The sequence below is a fragment of the Pelodiscus sinensis genome, chromosome 3 (assembly GCF_052426305.1).
Source record: "Pelodiscus sinensis isolate ZL-2025 chromosome 3, ASM5242630v1, whole genome shotgun sequence".
NCBI classification, from domain to species: domain Eukaryota; kingdom Metazoa; phylum Chordata; order Testudines; family Trionychidae; genus Pelodiscus; species Pelodiscus sinensis.
In genome coordinates this window covers 9,324,271-9,343,375 of record NC_143054.1, presented here as the reverse complement: position 1 = coordinate 9,343,375, position 19,105 = coordinate 9,324,271, and the positions used below count along the sequence as shown (strand labels likewise).

Below are 19,105 nucleotides of genomic sequence, written 5' to 3'. Positions count from 1 at the left end.
ACGGGTATCCACATCTGCAGACGTCACTGTGGATGTCCATGGCACATTTTTGCACACTCAGTTGTGGATGCAGATACAAATTGTGTAGCCATGCAGCGCTCTACTCTGAAACGCCTCCATCCCACAAACACACGAGAGCAACGTTATGCTCAATGCAGGTCCTCACGTCAGCAGGATCTGGGGCCATATGTTCTATAACTGCAGTACCTGAGCATCACATGGCTCACATCATTGTAAGCACCAACCACAGCTGGTGCTGGCTCTCAGAGGGACAGAAGGGGCAGGACGACAGCAGCCAGCCTTTAGCACCCCCCAGAGTGAGCCACACCTGCTTTGATCCAGCGACCCTCAGAGCTACGTGGAGCATGCAGCGAAGCACTTCGGTGGCAATTTAACTGGCTTGGAGCTGCTCTTCTGGCAGTGATGGTCTCCTTAGAATGGCCGAGGCCCAGGGCAGGCCTGCAGTGGGGCAATCTCTGTAGCACTAAGCTCTGTGCAGATTCTGCGTTGCGCCAGGCTGTGGGCAGGTCATGGGCCGCCTGGGTAAAGCGACTTTAAAGTGACTGTCACACATAAACTCCACTTCTGGCCCTGCCCGTGCACAGCCCCGAGCCTGTAAAGTCACCCTCAGCTGAGCAGGAAGAATACGTCCAGTAGCTCATTGCTGAATTATCCTCCAGAGTGTCACCAGCCAAGATCAGTCTAGGGGTTACTATCTCAATGGCCATTTGCCAGGCTTAGAAATTGCAGACAGGCTGGTCCTTAGGAGAATGTGTTTCTATAGGAGATTAATAGTCAACGGTCTTAAAACAGACTGTGCCTTCCTTAAAGTATCCACTGTGACATTCCTCAGGGTACAGTCTGCATCGATAAACATCATATCCCCATAGCTCTCGAATATGGAACGTCTCCTCCATGCCTCTGTCGTGAAAACAACCGCTTCTGGCCCTGCTCAAGCACAGCCCCTCGCCTGGAAAGTCACCCCCAGCTGAGTTGTGGGACTACTTCCAGCAACTCGCTCCTGAATTATCCTGTAGAGTGTCACCAGCCAACCCGTCCCAGCTTTATCCCACAGAAATGAGCGTCTCGTACTGTTCAGTGCATACCTGGACAGGACAAGCTCATTGTATGTCTGTGATTTTATTAATTCAATGAGATGCACAAAGGTTAGCATCTAAAGTGGAGGCTGGACTTGAAGAGTGTTGGTGAGGGACCTTTTCAAAGGCTCTCTGACAGTCTAAATACACGATAGTCCCAGAGCAACATTGCCCATATATTTGTTGCCCATTCAAACAATTCTAATAGATAACTGAGGCATGCTTTCTCTTTATAAAACTATGTTAACTCTTCCCCAACAAGTACTGTTCATCTCTATGGCTATGTCTAGACTGCACACCTTTTTCGACAGAGGCTTTGTCGACAGATACTGTCGAGAAAGCCTCTGTCGAAAAAGAGCGTCTAGACGAAAAGAGCGTCTGTTGAAAAAGCAAGCCGCTTTTATGAAAGCGAGCATAGACACTCTCTTTCGAAAAAGCACTGTTTGCATGCAATGGTGCCTTTTTTCGAAAGAGTAGTTTTGAAAAAAGGCGTTCTTCCTCGTAAAACGAGGCTTACCACTGTTGACAAAACTGCTGCATTCTGTCAACTTACTGTCGACAGAATGTGATGGTAGTGTAGATGCAGGTATAGTTTTGTCAACAAAAAGCCACTTTTGTTAACAAAACCCTGTAGTCTAGACACACCCTATGTCTGATAATTCTCTTCTACACGGTAGTATCAATCAATTTGCCTGGTACTGAAATACTTTTGTGAACATCTATGGTGCATCTACACTACACCCTGGGCTTGAAATAAGCTATGCAATTTGAGCTATGCAAATTGTGGAGCCTATTCGGAGTTAGCTTATTTCATAATTTGGCACTGTTCAAAATACACTGAGATTTCCAAACGGCCTCGGGGAATGAGGTTTACAAGGATGTCAGAAGAGCGAGCCCATTATATTTTGAAATAACAGTCTTCTTTCAAAGATGCAGAATAGCTATTTCAGAATACCAGAAGTACCCCAAAAGAGCACTGCAATGTAGAGGTACCCCAAGTGTAGCCCTAGGCCACTATCAGGAACTAGTCTGATGCAGCAGAGGATTTAGAACTTAGTCCATGGTAAATTGTTCCAATCTTGAATTGCTTTAACAACTTTGATAAGGAAAAGAGATTAAACTTCCTGAGTCTATCAAAAGTCATTGTCAGGGGTGCACTCCCCCACCGTGCCTCAGTGCCCCCTGACTGTCCTCATCTAGCCCCTCTCAGGGCAAGTTATAGTCTGTGTGGGTTGCTCATCATTGGCATGGGGTTCTCTCTACTGCCCCGCATACCTAGGCTGCCTTGCAATCCGCCTCCGAACCTTGCCTCCAAGTCCTAGCCCAGGGGAGTCTCGGCTAGCCCTCTCCCAGCCCTAGCTAGCTATCCCCAGCTATCCTCACTCCTGGGAGCTCCTGCTTCCTCTGTAGTCAGCCCTTCACTGCCCCTCTCTAAGCAAACTGCTTCTTTATATAGCTGACAGCTGGGCTCTCACTCGCCCTAATGGCTTCAGCTGGCCTCTCCAAGCCAACTGTGCTGTCCTAGATAGCTGCCAGCTGGGCTCTCCCTTGCCCTAACAGCTTCAGCTGGCCTCTGTTTCCAGCCCAGGCTCAGGGCATGAGTCCTGATCTTAAAGGGCCAGTTCAGGGCAGGCGCCCTGTCACAGTCATGCTTTCTCATTCTTTAGTCATTCCTGTATCTCTTGTCTAAAACCTCACCGAATGATCAACTGGACTCCCAGTGTGTGGACACCACAACTGGCAACCGTATCCCAGAAGTGTGAAATACAGATGTAAAATAATCTCTCTTCTCCTACTTGAGGTAACTATTGTTATGCATCCAAAGGGTCTATTAACTCTTTTAACCATTGTCAGCTGATTATCCCTCTTCCACCCCCAAAACCTTTTTTCATAGTTACTGATTATCAGGATTGAGTCCCTAGGCTTATAAGTGTGGCCAACCTTTTTGTTCTGAGATCTTTATATTTAGCTCTGTGATTGCTTGCTTGTACCCAGTTAACCTAGGGATCCAAATTTCTCCATATCAGTGAACCTAATTTTTGTCATCTTCACATTTTATAGGTGATTATTTCATTTTTTTCCTTTAGGGTCTTGAAAAAAATGACTATCGTAGCACAAAGAACCAGTCCTTGTGGGACTCTCTCTATATTGTCCCTTTATTCATTAAGCTTTTACCTGGAGAGCTTTGCAGTACCAGGAGGAAGACAGCTGGGAACTCTCTACTTACAGGCTGCTAGGGATTGTGAAATGTGTATCTGTTGAAATGTTGTTTTGAAACATTGTGCATTTACTACATTTATGTCACAGGCAGTTAATCATAACGATTATTATGTGTAAAGCACTAGAAAGATTCTTGGGGAATTTCAGGTAAATACAGTTAATGATTCCTTTCCTTAAGTACTTGCAACATGCATATTTCCACCTAGCAAATATCTACCGCATGATTGACTATATGTTGAAGACAATGGAATGCCTCCAATTTCATTTAAACGAGGGTCAAAATAGGGAGAGGCATTCCAGAAAACCGCTCTACCCAGAAAGCGTTAGCTTTTGGTGTGTGCATTGTTTTGTTTGTTTGTGTTATACAATATTTAATCAATATTTACATGATTTTAGGGTAATTTTAAATTTCATGAATTAAGGCCCTAAAAAGAAGTTAAAATTATGTTTAAAATGAGAGGTAAAGAAATGTGTGTTAGAAATGTATGCGTCTGGGGTTTTGTTTTGTTTTGGGTTTTTTGTATTAGTGGGCCATGCCTCCTCCAAGCTCTGCTCTCCACCCCGTCTCTGGTGGCTTTCATGGTCAACCCTCCTCGGCTCACCTACGCTGCTCTCCCTGGGGGTAGGTATCTGGCCAGGAGGGAGGGTGCAGGAGCTGGCTGGGGGCAGGGTGTATGGTTGCAGAGCAGGCTGGGGTAGGTGTCTGACCTGGGGGGAGGGTGCAAGAGTGGGCTGAGGGTGCTGGGTCTCTGTGAAAGGGGTGAATGAGGGAGCAGGGGTTACCAGGTCTTGGCAGGGTGAAGAGGGAGGGGATGGGGATGCAAGGTCTTAGCTTGGGGGAGTGTGTGAGCGAGCAGGCTGGAGGTGCAGGATCTCAGCAGAGCGTGTAAGTGAGGTGCAGGGTCTCAGCAGAGTGTGTAAGTGAGGGGGGTCTTTCCTACAGACAACAATTTGTCAGATGTAACAATAACACAGAAACCTCGCAGTTAATTTTAATAGGGTCGTATATTTACTAAAATTGGAAGGAATTAGGGTGAAGCTCTGAAAACCTGTCAAATACTGGGTGTTGCTGATGAAGGAGTTAGACTGAGTAAAAGCAAGAGCCCCTAGCAGAGCCAACCTCAGCCTCACTCCATTTTCTTTATAACTAGCAGTCCCTAAGCATCCAGTGCCCCTTGGCCTTTCTCTGCGGAAAAAGTGCCATGCCAGGAGATCAGGAACCTCCAGGGATTGACAGGCAGCTGACAGAGGGCAATACCTGGGGCAAAGAAGGCTCACTGCTCTGTCACAGTTTCTCCTTGCCCTATTGGTGTCCTCCTTCCTGTGCGTTCTCCTTCTTTCTCCACTTCCAGCAACATTTCATATTTGTTGCTACCAAATGGGAGGAAAAAGGAAGGAGAGGATGGAACGAGACATTATAAGAAATTGGTGAAACTTTAGGGGGTTTGCATGAATATCACAAGGAAACGTCAGGTGTTGAAAGCCTCCACAGCAACCTTAGACATTTTCAGAAATGTCTGCAATTTACTTAAACAGAATGCTTGGAATCATTTAAAAAGGGATAGAGAATAAGACAGAGAATACCTTATTGCCTATATATAAAACAGTGGTGCAACCACATCTTGAATACTCGTACAGATGTGGTTACTTCATCTAAAAAATATATTGGCATTGGAAAGGGGGCAACAGAAGTGATTAGGAGTTTGAAATGGGTCCCATCTGAAGAGAGATTAAAAAGACTGGGACATTTCAGCTTAGAAAAGAGGTGACTAAGGGGGGATATGATTGAGGTCTATAAAATCATGACAGATGTGGAGAAAGTGAATAAGGAAAAGTTACTTACTTGTTCCCACAGCAGAAGAATTAGGGGGTCACTAAATGAAATTAATAGGTAGAAGGTTAAAAACGAACAAAAGGAAGTTTTTCTTCACACAGCTTGTGGAACTCCTTGCCAGAGGAGGTTGTGAAGATCAGGACTTTAATAGGATTCAAGAAAGAACTGCATAAATTCATGGAGGTTAGGTCCATGAGTACTTAGTAGCCAAAACAGATAGGAATGGTGCCCCTAGCCTGTTTGTTAGGGGCTGGAAATGGATGCCAAGCGGGGGATCACGTGATGATTTCCTGTTGTGTTCACGCCCTTTGGGGCATCTGGCCACTGTTGGAAGACAGGATACTAGGCTAGATGGACCTTTGATCTGACCTAGTATGGCTGTTCTTATGTTCAATGTAAGTCCGGTCACCTTCTGATCTCTTCTTCCAGGGAGAATGAAACAATGCCCAGAATTACCAGAGCACCTGCAAGTGAAACTTGCTTCCAATTTTGATATACATCAATATTGAATGTCTTTACTTTAGATGCTTATAATTAAGGCTGGGGCTTGTTATGTATGTGGAGGGGGGCAAAGAGGGGAGGGGGGAATTCAGGATTCTCTCATGTCACTAAAGATAAAATTTCCTAGTTCACATATACAAGAAAAAAAAACCCAATCCCACATATTCCTGACACACATTGAGAAAAATTTTCTTTATTTTATCTCTCATTTAAAAAATAATTTTAACCTTTTTTATGGGTGTGGGTGCATGACATTTAAAATTTCCCTAACCACATATAAATATTGATTAAATATTGTACAAAACAAGTAAGCGATTCACACATGCAGCCAGTGCTTCCCAGACTCAACTGAGTCCTGGAATTCCTGGCTGCACTGGGACCCTCATTTAAATAGAATGGGAGGCATTTGGTTGTCTTCAAAGGACTTGTAATCATGCAGTAGATGTTTGTAAGGTGGAAATATACCTTGACAGGGTCCGGCTGGAGGGCTAAATTAGAGAGAGAGAAAGGCAGCTCTAAAAGGCAGCAAAGTCTCCATCCCTAGAGGTGTTTAAGTCTCGGCTTGACAAAGCCCTGGCCGGGTTGATTTAGTTGGAATTGGTCCTGCCTAGAGCAGGGGGCTGGACTTGATGACCTTCTGAGGTCTCTTCCAGTTCTACGGTTCTATGATTCTATGAAGGGCCCTGGCTAATCAGAAGCAGGGGAGACAGGCCAACTGATCGTTGGCTGCCAGGGAGCCCTTTAAAAAGAAACCTTCCCTACAGGAGGAGAATGGGAGAGGAAGTGGAGAGAGAGGAGACCAGAGCAGATAGGGAGAAAACCAGAAAAACTGAGCAAGGTAATGGCAGCATTGGCAGAAACAGCACGGGGTGGGGAGGTGAGAAACTCCGACAAGGGGTTTGGAGCTCCCTTTTCCCCGACCATCTGAGAATCCAGCTGATAGCTGAAAAGGACTGTTTACCCAGCCCAGACTGTCCTGGGGAAACCTGCTCTAATGCCCCCTTTGCAGGTGAGGGACAAAAGCTTAAATGCTGCTAAGGGCAAGTGGGACGAGTGGCACAGTACTGAGGTTTCCAGTTTAAGGGCTGAGCAGGGGTCTGGGACCCAGGAATGGGATTACAACTACTTCACAAAGGGGATTATTAACGGCCTCTTCCTGAAATTCCCCAGGAATCTGTATGATGCTTTGCAAATAATACTGGTTATTATTAACTGATTGCAGCGTACACTTAATACATGTGCAGTGTTTCAAAATAAAATTTCAACAGTTCCACATTTCACAATCCCCAGCAGCCAAAAAGTAGAGACTCTCTATCTTGGCGTCTTTTCTCTCCAGCAACGTTCAGCCATGAAGATTCTCTACCTTCTTTTTGCTGTCTTCTTCCTGGTGCTGCAAAGCTTTCCAGGTAAGAGCATTATGAAATGAAGGGACAATATAAAGAAACATTTGTGAGTCTATTCTAAGATTTCCTAGAATGTTGTATCATATTCTTCCAACTTTTTTTTGTAAACAGTACTGTGGTTTACAGCAGGGACTTGACCTTTGACTGGAGAATAGTCCCGGGGTATGGCTACACTATGCCACTCTTAATTCAAACTACATTGCAGGAGGAGTAACGGTAGTTTGAATTAAGGGTGTTAATTCGAACTACCTACCCCATGCCGCGTGTAGTTCTAGCTACCGGGCATTTAAAAATGGCAGCGCCCGGGAACATGCAAATGAAGCCTGGGATTTTTAAACCCCGGGCTTCCTTTGCAAGTTCGAATGACTACATTAGTCACCCTAGTTCAAACTAGGGTGGCTAGTGTAGCCATACCCCCGGGTATCAGAAAGGTGGCATTAATGTGTCTATTAAGATCTGAATAGATCTGACTGAACTAGAATCTGCAACAATATCACTAACAATTGCTCTGGGATCTCCCAGGGACTGGTTCTTGGCGCTACACTGGTCAATTTATTTCAAGTACCTGAGAGAAAAAAAAATGAAATCATTGCCTGTAAAGTTTGCAGATGACTGACATAGTGGGATTTGGATTTGGATCCCTGGGTGAACAGGGCACAAGCCAACAATCACAGAGCTAAATATAAATATCAAGGAACAAAAAGTCTGGCCACACTAATAAGCTGAGGGATTCAACACTAGGAATCAGTAACTATGAAAAAAAAAAGATTTGGGGGCTGAAGTTAGAGAATCAGCTGAAATGGTTAAAAGAGTTAATAGATCCTTTTGATGTATACTAATAGAAACCTCGAGTAGGATAAGAGATTATTTTACTTTTGTATTTCACACTTCTGGGATACTGTGGTCGGTTCTGGTGTCTATATTGGGAATCCAGTTCATCACCTACGGTGTGTCTAGACTACAGGGTTTTGTCGACAAAAGTGGACTTTTGTTGACAAAACTATATCTGTGTCTACACTATCACCGAATTCTGTCGACATAACGTTGACAGAACTCGGCAGTTTTGTCGATGGCAGTAAACCTCATTTTACGAGGAATAACACCTTTTCTCGACAGAGTTGTGTTGACAGAAGACGTTAGTGCATCTACACTGTCCTTTGCATTTATACTCTCATGTTGACAAAGCAGCTTGTTTTGTCAACAGAACAGGATGTAGCCTAGACGCTCTTTGTCGACAGAAGCTTTGTCGACAGTATCTGTCAACAAAGCCTCTGTCGACAAAAGCCTGTAGTCTAGACGTACCCCTAGATAGCTTTTAGACAAAAGCCACAGGAAGAATTAAAGGATTTGAAAACCCGATGCATAGTGTTAGACTCAGGAAGTTTAATTCTTTTGCTTAACAAAACAGCTAAAGCAAATAATGATTGGACAATTTACCAAGGATTAAACTCTCAATCCTATTACATCAGATTAGATAATCACAGTGGTCCCTACTCACTCAATCACAAAGGTATTTCAGTACCAGACAAATTGGTCGAAACTCTAACAAAGAAGGGAATTATCAGACACATTGATGAACATAATCTGTTGGGAAAGAGTTAACATAGTTTTGTAAAGGGAAATCATGCCTCCTCATTTTATTAGAATTGTCTGAATGGGTCAACAAATATATGGGCAAGATTGATCCAGTGGCTATAGTGTATTTAGATTGTCAGAGCCTTTGACAAGATCCCTCACCAATGCTCTTAAAAGGCAGCCTTCACTTTAGATGACAGGCTTTTGTGCATTTAATTAATGAAATGACAAACAAACAATGAACTTGTACAGTCCAGGAATTTACTGAACAATACAAGAGGCATATTTCTGTGGGATAAGGCGGAGACTGAGACTTGACAGGTGTTGCTCTTCAGAATGATTCAATAAAGTGTTGCTGGTAGTATTCCAATGACTGGGAGTGACTACAACTGTGCATAAGCCGAGCCAAAAGTGGCTGTTTTCACCACAGAGCCATGCAGGAGGCCTCCCACATTCAAGAGTTGCCAGCGCATGTCTGTTTATTGGTCCAGATTGTATTTAAGAAAGGCACAGCGTATTTTAAAACAATCTAATACTAATTTCCTAATAGGCCATATTTGGGCAACATTCATCCTGTCTGGAATATCTAAGCTTGGCAATTGGCCATTGAGATAGTAATGCCAAGAGCCAAGTCTTCACAAGCAAGACTGTGCAGAGTCTCACAGACAAGCAGACTTCTCACTGGAAGGGGCTTGTTCAAACCCATCTCTTTCTAGATGTTCCAGCCACCCAACCCAGCACTGAGCCAGGTCAGCCCTGCTCAGGCACAGAACTACAAAAATTTACATACTACCATAGATCTAGAGGCATGAGAAGATAAGTGGAACGCCTTGGCCTGCTTCAGTGAATTGAAACTGCCCTGCTTTCATTTACCCTGCTGTGTGAATGAAAGTCAGCACTCTTCTCTGTGCAGGATTCACGTGGATCATCTATGACATCAATTCTTGTCGACGCGCTGGGGGCGACTGCCGCTCACAATGTTACCCCTTTTTTCCAATGATGGGATCTTGCGGTCATCAGTGGAGCTGCTGTAAAATGAGAAGGGTGAGTTCAGGATTCCACATGTGAGACCTCACTGTATTCCTCGTGGAATGAGGTTTACAGCTAATTCGATCTAGGGGCTTTAAATCAGAATCCCGTTTCACTGCCGTGTGTAGACGCGGACAGTTACTTCTGGCTAGTCAATTTCTAAAATGGCAACCGGTCAGGAAAATGCAAATGAAGCGTGGGATATTTAAATCCCGGGCTTCTTTTGCAATTTCGGTCACCCTAGATCGAACTAGGGGGCTAGTGTAGACATACCCCAGATATACAGGGATGGGAGACCCATGTTCAGAAGTCTAGAGCCTGGTGGGCAGCCAGTTCATATGTTTTGATACAACTGACTATGTTCATTCAAACACCGTAGCAACATGTTGTAGCCTGGAAAATGAATCCCGTGTTCTGGCATTAACCAGGGGTATCTGCACTCACCATTCAGTAATGGGGAAAGTCCTGCTGTACCTTCCATTTGAAATGCAATGTTCTATTGTTCTTGTTTTAATGGATAGAAACATAAAATGTGAAAGTTTCTCCCTTTTGTAGATTGCAGAGTGAGCGATGGCAGCAGAGATTGTCGATGCAGGATCTCTGAGAATATGATGGGTGACATTGGATGCTTTTCTTCTGGGCTGCAAAGAACCTTGCAACCCTTAACAAATTCACAGGGGAGCGTGTTCTTCTTTTTCATTAATGTAACTGGTTGGGGTGCTGCATCACACTTGAGTGTACTTTGATTTGGTTTTGAGTGACATGTGGGTGATGTATACCTATGTTTTCCATAAAAACAATTTATTTTTTGAAAATTAAATACAAATAAAATAAAAGGTCACTGTCATATGTTAAGTCCACCTGGGAGTGTTCCTAGATCAGCAGACATCCATATTCATGTTTCCCTAAGATCATGTGGATTAATCTTTGCCTGTTCCTTGGTCTTTTTACAGAGTCATTTAACTTGTGTTTTTCCCTCTACTACCATGAGGGAAAGACAACAGAACTCGTGGCCGCTTTGCTCTTTCTATGTAGGCAGCAAAATGTCAACACCCTGGGACACCATTTAGCCCTCCCCTCTACTTTTGCACCAAATTTGGGTGAAGTTTGCCAGAGAACGGAACATGCTGACCTTGCTTCCCACATCCATTGCCACACAGCCATGCTGCGTTGTCCCACCCCACCACCATGGGGCCTCTCCTGAACTCGCTTCTCAGGCCAGGAAGGCTTGGGGGAGGCAGAAGGTCCCTGTCAGCTAGGAGGTTATGGGGGAAGCAAAGACCCTGTCTACTGGAGGAGGGAGAGGAAGTCTTGTTGGATAGGACCCCCTGCCCTGAGCTCCTTCTCAACCTTTAAGCTCACACTTTCCACAATCTTGTTAGTCTTTAAAGTGCTACATTGTCCTGCATTTTGCTTCAACTACCCCAGACTAACACGGCTACATTTCTATCACTTTCCACAACCTCAGCCTCCTTCCCTCCCCCTTCAAATCCCCAAGGCCCTGCCCTGCCTCCTGCAACCCGCACACCAGCAGTCTCCTGCGCTGAAGGACCCAGGCAATGCCAGGTAAGTCTCCTAGTTATATTATATTGAATTATATGCTTTAATGTCTGGTGCTATGCTTTTAATCTGACTCTCGGGACTGCTAAATCTAAGTCTTTACGTGTATCTGTGCAGCTAAAGTAAACTTATAATGACATCCAGAAATTAAATTAGGTTTAGTTTATGACACCCGTTATTTGTCAAATCACCGGCGCTGGCATCGATTATATTCCTAACCTTTAATTCTAAATTAATTGAATCAATTTTTCCATTATTTTGATGGTGACTGATGCCAGATTAATTGACCTGTGTTCACACCGATTCTCCCACTTGGCCTTTTTGACTAATGACATAACACCAACTCTCTTCCCAACTTCTGGAATTGCCCCAGAATTCTAACATTTATTAACAGTGCATCTGCCATGCCAGCCAGGACATATGGCCCTAGCTAGGTGCCATGCAGGGGCCCAGGCCTGTTCCCCACACACGTATACATTTGAAGGTGCATGACAGGCTCCTGACCCCGGGGAGAGACACTGCGCACTGCCCTCCCTCCAGACGCCCCCTCTACACAGAGGCAGGGCACATCTCCCTTCCCCTGCCCCCCTCCACTCCCACACCACACTATAGGCAGCACAGGCGCTGGGGTGCAGTCCTGGGCCAGCTCACACTCCCGGAGATAGCAGGATGTGATGGTGTGGAGACCTGCCGTCTTCACCTTGCAGAGGGGGGCTGGGTTTCACCCACTGTGTCCCCAGGGAGAACCACTTCTCTTTGTGAAAATAGAAAGAATTATATTGTAAGAGAAAGATGAATTATACTGTAATAATAGAAGAAGTTAAAGGAATACTGTTTGTCCGTGAACAGGAAAGAGACAATTATGTTAATGTTGTTTGTAGGGATGCAGGATGGATCCGTATGGAACCAGGTGTGTCTGGGATAACAGGAAAGGAACATTAGGTGTTAGGCAGAAAGTAATTAAAATAACCAGGGAGATATGGACAGGAGATTGTTGAGGCTTGATATGGAAATGAAGATACTTGACTAGTCTCATGCTAATCATGTGAGTTTTGCCTCCTTTTTGGATCATGTTAATTTTACTTTCTTTTGTCTATATAAATCAAGGGGTTTGAGCCTTGTATGGTACTCACATTTTCTGGGTGTATTAGCACAGCGGCGTTGCTAATAAACAGAGCGGTCTGACAAAATTGTGAGTCCTGAGTCTGACTTTGACATCTTGTTTCACCACATCTGCAGCACCTGTGAGTGCAGGGCACACCACCTCGCCTGGAACATCCCCGCTTCATTGACTATGTCGATATGTCTAATTTATATGCCTCTGTCGCCAGGCTAGACATACCCTCAGTATAAGATCCTCTATAGCTTGAGCTATAAAACCAGCCAGCTGAAGAGTGCCCTTGTTCTTACCTCTCACCATAAATGGTCTAAGTGCCGCTACATGGGACAGCAAACCACACTAGAGGTGTGGGTTGCACTTGCACAGACAGAGCCCAAAGGAAGGCCGAGAGGATGGTGATAGAGATAAATGGGAGAGGAAAGAAGAGAGGAAGGAATTGAGGGTGAGAGTGGGGAGTAGCTGAAGAGGACAAGAGACGCCCTGGTGTTACCTGAGCAATTCCAAGCAACTAAGGGGCGCAAGGCAGGGAATCAGCCCTGCCTGTTACTATCCATACTGGTGCTTGTGCAGCCCTGGGTTGTCAGTGCTAGGAGTAATCCAACAGCTCCAACCGGGCAGCTGTCTTCCATGGCTCTTACCTTCTTCTTTCCCTCACCTTTTCTCTCCTTCACCTCCTCTCTGCCTCTCTCTTTCCTCTTCCCTCCTGCCTACTCTCTTGACTCCCCCTGTCATTTCACTCTCTGAATGCTTCTCTTTTCAGTCTTCATCATTATGCCTCCTTTTTTTTTCTTTCTTCCCTATTAGCCATTCCAGATTATGTAAAACACATTAGGCCACCGTGGTTTGTGCAAAATATCTTGGGACATATAACGAAGATTTACTGGTTTAACTCTGGTCAGCAACATATTTCTGCAGGCCACTTCCCCTTGCCCTCCCTCTGTTGCATTCCTTGGCCAACTTGATGTGACTGTATCTTTCCCTAGGTGGCTGTTCCTGTCACAGAGAGGACACATTTTGAAGTCAGGATAGATTCTTTCTGTAATGTCTTTTAGAATCTGAGAAACGTTGGGCTAAAAGGAACCACAATGTACCCTGGATCTAGTGGAGATTCAAAAGGTCCAACCACAGTTGAAATTGTGGAATTGTTACAATCTTGTCTCGGTGAAATTCCATCTTCCTCGTTGCAAACATCTTTTGCCATTCTAGTTTGCATAAGACACATTAGGCCACAGTGGTTTCTGCAAAAGTTCTTGGGAAGTATGAGGAACAGGTATTGCTTTAGCTCAGAGGAGCAACTTACTTCTGCTGTCCACTTTTAATTGCCCCCTTCCCTCCTGGCTTGCTCGCTTTGGCCAACTGGATGTGACTCTTTGCCCCCTTGTCATGTGGCAAGTTTTGGTCAGCACTTGGATCAGCTGCATCAAAGTCAACTTCAAAGTCAGGAGAGATTCTTTGTGTAAAGTCTGTTAGAATCCGAGCCATGTAGGGAAGAAAAGGGCCTTTTAACTATTTCAGCTGATTATTCATCTTCAATTCTTAAATCCTTTTTCACAGTCAGTACTTTCTAGAGGGTATCCCGAAATAGCTACCCCATGTATGTTGAACGCGTCCGCTATTTTGAAATATAGTGGAGGCGCTATTTCACCATCCCTGTAAACCTCATTCTATGAGGAATAAGGGTTGGCTCGAAACAGTGCTTTTGTTTCAAAATTTGGGGCTGTGTAGACAGTACCAAATGAGGAAATTAGCTATTTTGAATTAGACTCGAAATAAGCTATACAATTTGCTTAGCACAAATTGCGTATCTTATTCTGAGTTTTGGGTGCTGTGTAGATACACTCTAGGATTTCATTCCTCAGTCAATAAGCGTGGCCAAACTTTTTGTTCCTAGAGCCATATGTTTTGATTTGGCTCCGTGATTGTTTGCTTGTGCCTGGCTTGCCCAGGGATTCAAATCTGTCTGTATCAGTGATATGTCTTAAGACACCAGGAAATGTTACAAATGATAATTTCATGTTTACTTTCAGGTCCTTGAAAAAAAATTGACTAGCGTAGCACCAGGAACCAATCATGTGGGACTCCAGGAGGTAAAATGGTAGGGATATTATTTTAATTGATAGTTCAACCAAATCTGAATAGACCTTAATAGGCATATTAATGCCTCCTTTCTGACTCCTGGACTATACTCCAGTCAAATGTCAAATCCTTGCTGAAAACTACAGGACACTTTTAAAAAAAATAAATTCTAGGAAATCTTAGACAGACTCACAAACGTTCCCCTATATGGTCCCTTCACATCATTATGCTATTACCTGGAGAGCTTTGCAGCAGGAGGAAGAAGACAGCAAAGAGAAGATAGAGAATCTTCATGGCTGAAGGTTGGCTGGGAACTCAATGTCGCTGGAGAGAAAAGACTTCAAGTTAGACAGGAGATGGAGTGTCTCTATTTATGAACTGCTGGGGATTGTGAAATGTGGCCTTGCTGAAATGTTGGCTGCATAAAAATAGAAACCTCAAGTAGGAGAAGAGAGATTAGTTTACCTATGTATTTCACACTTCTGGAAAACTGCAGCCAGTTCTTGTGTCCACACAGTGAGAGTCCAGTTTATCAGCTACAGAGGTTAAAGACAACAGGAACAACAGGAGAGAATATGGGGAATGTCTCTCCTTGGTACCACTATGCAGCACCTCTAAGATCAAAATGGCTGCTCTTTACAACATTAACACTTCATTTACCAAAAGGAAATGGGTACACATTTCGAATGCTGATTTGTGAGGGTCTGTGCACGTGTTTTAGAGTCTGTAGGAGTCTGTCATATCATAATACAAAAAGTATTTAATTTAGCACAGAAAAACTAGGATAACGAGCCACATGTCAGCTTCTGATTGATGCTCATACTTTTAAATATTTTAGAATGATTACATGTCATTCTCCCACTCAGGACTGTATTTTCCATAACTAGCTAAATGTGTGCATGTGTGTGCGCGTGTATGTGTGTGTTTCACGCTATGATCTGTCATATCCCATTATACAATGATCAAATCAGACACAGAAAAAATGGGAATTGTATCTTTCTCTCTCTTTCAGTCATTGTTTTGGTATCATGCAACACAATGACAGATGCCAATCTGATTCCATGATAACTTTTCTCACATGCTTGTCCATTTCTGGACAGGACTACATTCTGGATATTATTTCTCAACTTGAATGTCCTGCTGGCCTCAGACTGAGGGGACCTGATAGAACCGGATGTGACTCTCTGGAGAGAAAGAGAGCCGGGAAGAGCAAGAGGGCTGATCCTGACAAAAAGTAATGGCTGAAAAATGAGGCCTGCAAAAGCAAACTGGGAGGAGCTCAGAAAAGAGCTGACTAGAGGAGAATTTGGGATCACGATATGAGCGCAGCTGAGGGGAAGAAACGTTCGCTCAGCCTCTGAGGAAGCATCTGTAGCCCAGAGAGACTTTTAATAATCTTTTGCCACACATGGGGGAGGTTTTTCTTCAGCAGGGCTAAACCACCCACTCAACAGAGGAAATGAGGCCTGCTGAGGGGGACAAAGGAGACTATTATCTGAGGGGAGGAGGGGGGAGAGGTTGGCAATTCAAAAGAGCCAGATCTTCCCCAGCTACTTCTGGAGTGGTACCGGCAGTGATGAAGGCAGCCAGGCGAGCATGTGGAAGCCAGAGCCAGGCCAGAAGTGTGCAGCCACAAACACAGCAAGGAGCTTATTAGGAAACAGCAGGGGGCATGTTCACTGCTTTGCTCTCTGGGATGGGATTGCTGTCGACAGGTCTGAGGGAAACTGAGGCTGTGTCTAGACTATACCTCTCTGTTGACAGAGGGATGTAGATTAGGCACATCGAAATTGATAATGAAACGGGGAGTTAAATATCCCGCGCATAAACATGGCCACCGCATTTTTTAGAAATAGCGCTTTTTCCAAAAAATCAGCAGTCTACACACGGATCTGTTGACGATAAAGCCTTTTGTGAAAGATGCTGTAAGCTGGGAGGGGAAAGAGGCTTTCCCAGACAGAGTGGGCTTGTTTGTTGCCCCCAAACTGCTACAGGGACAGAACAACCCCACCGTAGCAGAGCCAATGTGCTTCTGGAAAGGCACTTGCGTATTAATAGGAAGATTTCTCCCATCTGTAGAGGCACTTTACCTCCCCAAGAGACGACATGTATGTCAATGGGAGAACTCTCCCATCCACCTAGTTCTGTCTTCACCAGGGGTGAGGTCAGTTTAACTGTGTCTCTCAGGGGGGGCATATTTCATACTCCTGAGCGACGTAGCTACACCATCCTAATTTCCTAGTGTAGTCCAGGCCTACACCAACGTACAGGCAGTTTGGGGTAGGGAACGTGACAAGAGAAGCTCCATAATCGCAACTGAAGTGCTACTTCCCCAGCTGCTTCACTGAGCATGAACAGAGATTATCATCAGCTAGAGGACTGTGACCTAACACAGTGAAGCTTTCGTTGACATAAGGAGGAAAGAGACTGGTCTGTAACACTCTTCAAGGATCATTTATTGGTTCTGTTATTAAATAGTTATTGTGTTTTGTTTCAGGCGGTGGACAAAAGTGGGTTTGAAAAGAAAACTGTCTATGGATGTGAGCCACGTTGTTCTACATCTTACATATATTTTACTTTTATTTTTCTAACTATCACAGAGCTAGTCCACATTTATTCAAGTTTGCAATTTAATTAAATCCAAAAATGGAATTTCAATTTAAAACTTTTAAGTTAGATGAATATTTCAGTGATATTGTACATTGTATTTCCAAACAGTCCGGCACGCTCGGGCATTAGGGTGTTCCGGTTATCTAAAAATTCCGGTTATCTGAGGGTCCCATCAAGCTTGAAAAAAACAAATGAAAATAATAGTAAAACTCAAGTTTTTAATATTGGTAGTTCTGTAGTATGAGGCAGTTGGTCTCACATTTCTATTTTGAGTTAAAGATGATTAGCACTTCTTAAATAAAAAACGTTAAACCAATCATGGTAAACCAAGCCAGGCCTGTGTACCTGCAGCTGTGGATATAGGGCAGGGTAAGCAGGACGGCTGCCCCAGGCTCCGGGCTTCAATAGGCTGCTGCCGAGGTGCATGCACAAAATTGTGCCACCCCGGTCACCACGGCGCTGCTCAGGGCACAGCAAAATTATCATCCACCACTGCCTGAACATGTGACAGTATTGTGGTGGGGGGCAATGCTGCCTAACAAAGTTTTCTGATTAACACTGTGCGGAATAGCAAAGGTTTCACTGTATCTTCCTGCAGTTTTTTATAATTTATTGCCCATGCTGTAGAGGTCTCTTGATCTTAACTGTTGCTGTGGTCTAGTTGCCACTTGCATTACTCAGTAACCACACTAGGGTGTATGAGTTACATATACACTTTATTGGATGTGGTTATCACTAACTATGTCTAGACTACATGCCTCTGGTGACAGAGGCATGTAGATGAGGCTACCAGGCATAGGAAAATGAAGCGGTGATTTAAATAATCGCCTCTTCATTTAAATTTACATGGCTGCCGTGCTGAGCCGACAAACAGCTGATCAGCTGTTTGTCGGCTCAGCGCGGTAGTCTGGACGCGTGGGTGTCGACATCAAAGGCATTTGTCGACCACCCAGGTATGCCTCCTGGGATGAGGTTTACTTGGGTGGTCGACAAATGCCTTTGATGTCGACACCCGCGCGTCCAGATTACAGCGCTGAGCCGACAAACAGCTGATCAGCTGTTTGTCGGCTCAGCGCGGCAGCCATGTAAATTTAAATGAAGCGGCGATTATTTAAATCGCCGCTTCATTTTCCTATGCCTGGTAGCCTCATCTACATACCTCTGTCGCTTGAGGCATGTAGTCTAGACGTAGCCTTTAATTGCGGAGAATGTTACAGGAAGGGCCTTTGTAAGAGACTGTGACAATGCCTCTTTTATTGGATAGTTGGGGTGCAGAGACAAGGGACCCATGTTCAGAAGTCAGGCCAGTTTACTTCTAGAGTTAGGTGGGCAGCCAGTGTGTTTTGATATAATTTAATTTGTTGATTAAAACTCTGTAGCAGCATGTTGAAGGGTGGAAAATAAATCCCCTGCTCCATCATTAGCCAGGGGTATCTGCACTCACCGTTCAGTGTTGGGGAAATGTCTGCTGTACCTTCCACTTGAAATGCAATGGTCTGTTGTTCTTCTTTTGATGGATATAAACCTACAGTGCAAACGTTTCTTCTTTTTGTATTTTGTAGATCACGGAGTGAACGATGGCAGTGGAGATTACTAATGCAGGATCTCTGGGAATCTGGCAGAGGACGCCTGGCTTCTAAAGTCATTGGATGCTTTTCTTCTTGGATGAAAAGAATCTTGCAAACATTAAAATCTACAAGGGAGCCCTTGTGTCACCTCTACTAGCTTCTTCCTCTCCTTATAATAAAAGTACCTGCTTGTGGTGCAGCATCACAACCATGTGTGTGAGTGTTTTGATTGATGTTTTCGGGTTGTGTAGGTATTTCTTTTCTATAAAATTACTTTTTAAAAGAAAATTACATGTCAATAAACTAAAAGGCCACCTTCATTTGTTAAATCCACCAGAGGGTGCTCCAAGACCAGGGGATGTACGTTTTAATGGGTTTCCCTATGATCACATGGATCCATTTTTGTGTGTTTCTTTGTCTCTTTACACAGCCCAGTAGTTTGTGTTGCAGTCAAAAGAGTTGTGTCAGTCACAACATGTCTGCACATGATTGACAGCCGTTGGCATTGCTTC

At 44.3% G+C, this 19,105-nt stretch overlaps 2 long non-coding RNA genes across 2 annotated transcripts; both read left to right on the top strand.

The window, feature by feature from the left end:
* The first annotated feature begins 6,945 nt into the window (after positions 1 to 6,945).
* LOC102452574 (uncharacterized) lies at positions 6,946 to 10,506 on the top strand. The gene is made up of 3 exons (XR_332359.5): positions 6,946 to 7,058; positions 9,544 to 9,674; positions 10,215 to 10,506. It is a non-coding gene; the product is annotated as an uncharacterized LOC102452574 (long non-coding RNA).
* A 626-nt stretch (positions 10,507 to 11,132) lies between these two features.
* On the top strand, positions 11,133 to 18,801 carry LOC149524610 (uncharacterized). The gene is made up of 2 exons (XR_016349090.1): positions 11,133 to 14,434; positions 18,588 to 18,801. It is a non-coding gene; the product is annotated as an uncharacterized LOC149524610 (long non-coding RNA).
* Positions 18,802 to 19,105: the final 304 nt, after the last annotated feature.